This window comes from Doryrhamphus excisus, linkage group LG2 (assembly GCF_037039965.1).
Source record: "Doryrhamphus excisus strain RoL-2023G ecotype Guam linkage group LG2, RoL_Dexc_Guam_v1.1, whole genome shotgun sequence".
In the NCBI taxonomy this organism is placed as follows: domain Eukaryota; kingdom Metazoa; phylum Chordata; class Actinopteri; order Syngnathiformes; family Syngnathidae; genus Doryrhamphus; species Doryrhamphus excisus.
In genome coordinates, this window is record NC_136358.1 from 7,747,028 (window position 1) to 7,754,914 (window position 7,887).

The window sequence follows — 7,887 nt, forward strand, 5'->3', positions numbered from 1 at the left end:
ACACATACACGGATAATAAAGTTTGCTGTAATTTCCGTAGTGTCTGTGAGTGGACCTCACTGTAGTCTGTGACAATGAGGAAGTGTCATTCAGAGCACGGGCTGACGAGAGACGTGTTTGTAAGTAGGATATACTTGTACAGTATATGATGTTAGACATCAGAAAATGCTAGCATATTTAATTCAATTAATTAGTTATCTGTGTTAACATACTTTTTTGTACAGCCCTAACAAATCCTGCCCCCTAAAAACTGACTTATTATATTAAAAATAAAAATAAGCTAAAATGCCCTATTGTGACAAAACTGTGAAATTTGTCACGGAGCTATGAGTAAATTTCTGTTTTATGAACATCACCTGAGAGACCTTGGTGCTTCCTGTTGCTGGCCTTCATGAACAAAAGACTCCATATTATGTAACTGAAGCACTGTGCCTTTTTTTAAGCTGACTGTGCAAAAAAATTAGGTCGTCTGACTTGTTTGCACAAGCCACATCAACACGAGAAAGACCCGGAAGAGCTAGTGCATTCTTAGCTTGTGGTTACTCTTTAAAAAAAATCATATTATAAACTTAAAACCGGAGGAAGGAAAGTCAATCCTGGATGCGCAACACCATGAGAGGTGTCCAGGCTGGTCCACCAATTGTGGTTGCCACGGAAACAGCAACAGAGCCACCGTAATTTCCTTATGAGAAGGCAGAGTAGCAGTGACATGATTTGGAATCGGTTATTTTAGGCTCCAATTATTACAGATGGTGGCTTTAATGGATTTAGTGTTTTATTTGATGCACTCCGACAACCATACGTCACTTAATGTCATCAATCACAGTGGCCCCTGATTGATCTTCCCATGATTAGTCTCTGTGCTTAATTGAATGAGCTCATGCTTAATGACATCACAGATGAATATGTGAGGAAATGAGCCACATCCATTCTATCCATCTGAACGTGAAATGAATGCATTTTTTTGTGATTGCATTTGTCATGTGACCTGCAGCACTTAACATCTTCAGGAAAGACTTTGTATTTGCACAGCTCACTCAAGCCTTACTGGATGTGTGTGTGTGTGTGTTTGCTTGGACCATCTCGGCAAAGCCACCAAGCTTGTTTTTTTTTCTGTGCTAACACTGTGGAGACAAGAGCAAAATGATGTTCTAGTCTGGAGGGAGTATATAGAGCAGGGGTCTCAAACTCAATTTAGCTGGGGGCCACTGGAGCTAGGGTCTGGGCAAGGCTGGGCCGCATCAGGTTTTCCAAAAAAAAACAAAAAAACGCATTTATTAAAAACAGAAAAATATTTTTCAGTGCTTTGGTTCCGATTTTCTACAATAAAAGCTCTGATAAAACATTCCACTGTTCTCAAATATCTTAATTTTTATTTTACTGCACAAAATAAGATGAAAAATAAATAAACAAATCAAGAATAAAGAAAATCAATCAATCAGTAAAAAATAAATATAATAATAATACTAAAACGGCAAATAATAAAAACTTAGAAACCACATACATATAGTTGGTGGGTAGACATTATTTTTTTCAGATTAAAATGAACAAAGCATTATTAGAGCGCTGTAGACATGACAAAACACGACTATAGTCACATTTATACTTTTTTTATTTACAACATATTGCGCAACTGCAGGGTCTTGAGACACATGCTAACTCGCAAACTAGAGAGCGAGCGACCTAAACGGTAGCCTTCAAGTTATTTCCTTTAAACTTAAATAGCCAAAAACTTACCACTTTCACACGGATAGGGAGGATAACTATTAACAGTTATTTAACCTTTAACATGAACATGAATCAAACGTAATAATTTTTTCTGGGTACATGATACCATACAGCATCCATACAAACTTGCGCGGGCCGCACTAACATTAAACTTTCATATCAAGGCGGGGGCCTCAAACTAGTGTCCTGCGGGCCACATTTGGCCCGCGGGCCGCGTGTTTGAGACCCCTGATATATAGCATCATTGACTAGCGACTTTATTATTGATTCAATGAAGTGAAAGTGTTAAGGTATTACAGAGCAAAATAAAGAATAACATTAAAGACAGAAATGATGCCCACCCGGTCTTTAGTGTTTTGAAAATGTTGAATATCTTTGCTGTAGGGTTAGGAAACGCACCAGAATTAATGAGGATTACCAAAGTTGTGCAGAGGGGAAAAGTTGGTGTGCTTTGAACTTCACTGCTTTGTCCTGACTCAGCTGCGACTTTATCAAAGTTGTAAAATCTGGGAACGGTGGCTTCTCCCACACTTTTCACAAACTAACAATACTCTCACACATTAATGATGATTTTACAAGCCCTCCTTGTCACAATGGAGTCAAATGATGAGATAGAGTTATCTTTTGTAGACTCCTTTCCATCACGTTGAAGATGACGTAATTATCTGTAACACACACACACTCGCAAGTGACAGATTGAGTAGTGAAAAGCACGGAGATGCTCCAGATAAGGCTGTTAATGAGTAACCCCCTCCTCTTTCGTGTTGTTTGCTACTCGGAGGATGGAAAAATTGGACCAATAGCAAGCAAACACAGCAAGCAGTAATGGCAGCGTAGGGAGCCGCTCATACCCCTTTTCCACTGTGACCGGTTCAGAGTTTAGGGTTTCCGTTATCATAGTTCCACAGGGGTGCTGAACTGGAGACGTATTTTTTTGGTTCAACTCTGGCTCCAAAAGCTTGCTGGGCTGAATGCTGAACCGTTTGCGTAATGAAGTGGGGAGGTGTTACCTCAAGTAAATACTTAATTCCCTCATTTTTTGTAAATGTAAGCCAGAGCTGACTTTAATTTAGTCAGCAAATGCTGGAATTTTATCATTGGAGTTTTACCTTTTGCATCAAGAGTTCCAGTAGCTCAATTGCAGAAGAAAAAGAACACGCTTACATAAAATGAAGTGCAATATGAATGCAATATAATAAAATTAAAAGAATATAAGATAAATAAGATTTGCATATTTACTAGTGTGTAAATTTACACTTTACACAAGGGAGGGCAGACATTACAGCACAATAATGTCATGAATGATCTTTTACAGACAGGTGAGGTATTGTAGAGCTGGATGGCGTGTGGAATGAATGAATGAAGTCCTGTAGCGTTCACTGTGGGAACGGAACTGGAGGAGTCTGTTGGAAAATGAGCTCCTCTGCCACTCCATTGTCTGATAAAGGTGGAGGTTGTCCATGAGAGCATTTTTTTTCAGTGTCCTCCTGTTTCTCACTGTATTGTCATTTCTAGCATACAATCGCATATTGTATGTTGTTTTTGAGAGTTTTTTTATTTTGATTTTATTTTGTTTAATCTGTTTTCATCAAATGTCTTGCTTATTATTTACTGCTAGTGAGTTGACCATGCAACAGTTTGCATATAGGATGCAATTCACTCTTTGATGCAAGAGAAGATACATGTGCTCAGGCCACCTTTTACAGTCCACTGTAATGTAAATTGTAAAATAATTGTTTTTAAAAAACAATTTTTTTAGCGGAAGTGAAAATAGGGGTCTGTATGGTGTACAAGTGGTTAGCACACAGGCCTCACAGCTAGGACACCGGAGTTCAATTCCACCCTCGGCCATCTCTGTGTGTGGGTTTTCTCCAGGTACTCCGGTTTCCTCCCACTCCATTCCAAAAACATGCTAGGTTAATTGGTGACTCCAAATTGTCCATAGGTATGAATGTGAGTGTGAATGGTTGTTTGTCTATATGTGCCCTGTGATTGGCTGGCGACCAGTCCAGGGTGTACCGCGCCTCTTGCTCGAAGACAGCTGGGATAGGCTCCAGCACACTCGCAACCCTTGTGAGGATAAGTAGTACAATATGAATGAACATATTTAAATTGATGATGAAGAGGTGTAATTCTTGTGAAGTATAATATAATATAATATAATAACATAGAAATATAATAACATATGGCTCCCCAGGACAATGGAAAATGAATCTGGCATACAGCCTGTTCATGGATAACACTGGTTCAACTCCAGCTCTCAACTAAATCTGCACTTCAAACTTCCCTTCAGCTATAGAACCAACACGCCCTGGTGTTGAGACAGATACACAGAGTGATGTAGGACTGTTTCATATAAAGTCTCATACCTTGAATTGAACTTTCAAGCAGCCATGCTTAGACGTTGCTTAATGCTTAAAAGTTGCTTAAAAGCAGCACTTTCAAGAAAATGTCATCAAGTCAGAAAAAAGAATCCGAGACACTCTCAAAAGTGAATACAGTGCGGATTTTACTGTACATTAAACAACCATTTATTATGACAGTATATATCGTTTTGCAGTTATGATTCATTATTGTCTACATAGCTGGCATTGCAAGTGAGTGCTGTATGAGTGCTGCTGAAACAGGGGAACTGCGGTTCAATGAAAGAATATGTGTGGCAATATTTAGTGTGAGCGCCATGGTCACCCTACTTGTATTGTCCTGAGAAGATATAATGTACTCACTTTTAGGAGATACTGTTTTGCGTTTATTTAATACCGTCAGACACATTTTTGAATGGATTAGGCTTTTCTTAAAGGCTCAGTCAGGTTCCTGCCAGACTGGTTGCCCCCTCACACACATAAACACAAAGGCCCCTGGAAAATGATCTGGTCTGTAATGTGATTACACCATGGTGGCAGCTATGTGAACAAAGGGCTTCATCAGCTGATCCCACAGCCTCCACAAGCTAACTATTTCATAACTCCTGAAGACCCATGATTGCTGTTCTTTTGGATAAAAGTATTGGGACATGTGGTTGTGACACCTATAGGAAGACTTTCTTTGTATGCTCATAAGTCACTATTGTTATTTGGGTGTTTGATGACGTTTTGCCACTCGGGCACACAACGCCTGAAGCATAATTGCTCCAAAAAAATGAAGCCTTCAGGCATTTGGACACATGCTGACTTCTGACTGTATGACTGTATTCCTGGAAGTCTGCAGGACTTGTAGTCTGCTGGTCGTCATTCCAAAGCATAAGCTCATGCATGATGGAACTGTTTGTACTTGTAAACATGGGGTCAAGCAGAAGACAAGTTGCACAACAGAAGAAATGGAGAAGGGTGTAAGGTGGGCAGGAGGAAGGGTGAAATGTCTGAAAATTTGTTTTTTTAAGACTGAGAAGAGGAATGTGTGAATTTACAGTGAGGGCCGGTGCATGAAAGGACTGCAGGGAGGAGAAGTGAAGGGGGCGTGTGACGTGGTAATTCGAGACGTGTGTTTACCATGTCTCCCCCCAGAAACATATGAGGTGCTGCCTGGGACAATGTGTGCCGAAACACGTGCCAAGATCCTGATCCACTTTCAGTATCAACAGATTGTTAGTTTTAGGCAACCAAAATATTAAAAGCACTTATTTTTTTATAATGTGGTGCGATTGTACACCATGAAAACATATGAAGTGAAAGCATTTCATACACTGGAGTTTAACATGCATTGAAAATTAAGCATGCAGTTTTGTTGACATCATTTGGAAGCTTATTTTCATTTCAACATTTGAAGAGTATATAGCAGATAGCCATTCAGTGGTAAACTAAGATTTACAGTGCAATCAGATGGGTGAATGCAAACCGAGGCAAAACTGTGGCTTAAACCAATAAACACGCTAGCCGGAGTGCACACTAACCAAGGTTCCACTGTATATAAATGGGTGTAGAATCCAGGCCATGATTTTATTTTGAAGCATATTTTGCACTGAACAGGAAATCACTTGGTGCATATTTTAACATTGGTTAATAATGCCGGGCTCACACTATGCACTACGTCCTGATCCAGCCTAGATTGCCGCATTTCTTGCCTTCAAGATGATTACTGACATGATATGGAATTGAAATGAGGAGGGAGGAGGTCATCTTATGAACTTAAGTTACTCTGATTGACTCACTCAAGTCATCGTTCACTTGAGTCAGTGCAATATTGAGCTTTGGCCAAAATCAGTGAATGAAATGATGTGAGTTTGCAGTGTTTCTTTTTTTTTTTTTTTTTTTTGTCCCGTCCAGCCATTGGGGCAGATAGTATTGTTGATCTAAATTTGCAGTGTTTCTTGTTTTCATTGACTCTGTGAAGCAATTCATGTCAATCACCTAAAGGTTCTCTCGAAGCTCTCAAACGCACTAAAACTTTAAGGCAAAACATGCTTGATTGACACTGATTTTGCATCCCAAACAATAGCTACTATGTAAAGGACTCATCATTAATTGGCTCCAGGTTTGACTGTGATAAGTTCATTTCCGTATAGTATGATTCAATATTAATTGACGGAATATTTTAGTAGTTACAGCATAGAAAACCTGTTTCTTAATAGGTTTTTTACCATTATTGGAGCCTTTAGACATGAAATAACACCCCTATAGTTACCTTTATGCTCCTATTCTTTGTTTACACTACATGGTGCAATGTACCAAACTGCTACATGATCACTGCAGGGACTTAAGGGGACACTGCAGGGACAGCCACTACTCTTTTGTGATTAGGGGCTATACAAATAAACTTGACTTGACCACTCATAGCATATAGCAAGCTAAAGAGCTAACTATTTAGCCTCCAACGTATTTGTTCTAAACTTAAGAAAGTGTTTCAAACAGAATGGGGAAGAAAGGCAATGTAAGAAAAGTACCACTTCCTCAAGGAATGGGAGGAGAACTTTTTTTCACTCTGAAATGTTTCACTCTGGGGCTACATGGCAGTCTAGTGGTTAGCGCACAAACTTCTCAGCTCGTCCATTCCACCCTCGGCTATCTCTGTGTGGAATTTGCATGTTCTCCCCGTGCATGCGTGGGTTTTTCTCCGGGTACTCCGGTTTCCTCCCACATTCCAAAAACATGCTAGGTTAATTGGCGACTCCAAATTGTCCATAGGTATGAATGTGAGTGTGAATGCTTGTTTGTCTATATGTGCCCTGTGATTGGTTAGCGACCAGTCCAGGGTGTACCCCGCCTCTCACCTGAAGACAGCTGGGATAGGCTCCAGCACCCTCGCGACCCTTGTGAGTATAAGCGGTAGAAAATGAATGAATGAATGTTTCACTCACTCACTCACCAGAATACTACATACAACTTGTCTTTCAACTTTTTGACTAATAATAGGCCAGAATCATTATGAAAATTGCGATAGAGCGAGGGAACAATGTTCCAAAGTAGTGAGATAGGACTGTACTTCCGGTACCTCATGAAGAGCAGCAGGAAGACCACTGGAAAAGTCTTTAAAGCAGAACAAGAAGACAATAATATTGAGTCTAATAGTAATGATAGTTCATTCATGATAGTAATAATGATAAAAACTGAAGATTTGGACTGAAATCTTTGGACTGATCGAGCTCTACAAATGAGTTACATTTATTTTACCTTCAATAGGAGCTGTTTTTTTTCTATACTTTTGTCTGCATTTTGTGTTTGTTTTCCCACATGTGATCTTTCCCTCAGTAGCCGGTTGTTATAAATAAATAAAGCAGCAGCAGCAGCAGCAGGAGGTCGAGCCTTTCCTCTATAAATAAACATCAAAATAAACATCCAGACATGACCATCTATGTTCCTCAGAGTGTTATCTGATGTCAGAGCCTGTTTAAACTTGTCTGCACCGTTGCTCTCTTGACTTGTTGTTTACGCTGAGTAAGAGGAAGGCATTATATACACACACTGTACACCAGGTGTCTTTGTGCTCTTTTGGACAATGTGGAATAACATTGCAACCAGAGACAACAAAGAGGAGACTCCCTTGGTGTGTTTTTTTTTTTTTTTACTTGCATGTAGGCTACAGTATACTATACTGTATCTGGCGTATTCACCCCCTCCTTTTTGAATTTAGACCCTCCCCCAGTGTTAGATGATGTTTTCCTGCCAGTCTGGTTGAATCCAGTTCTCACTTTCCCCATATCTGCTTTGCAATACATTTGTACGG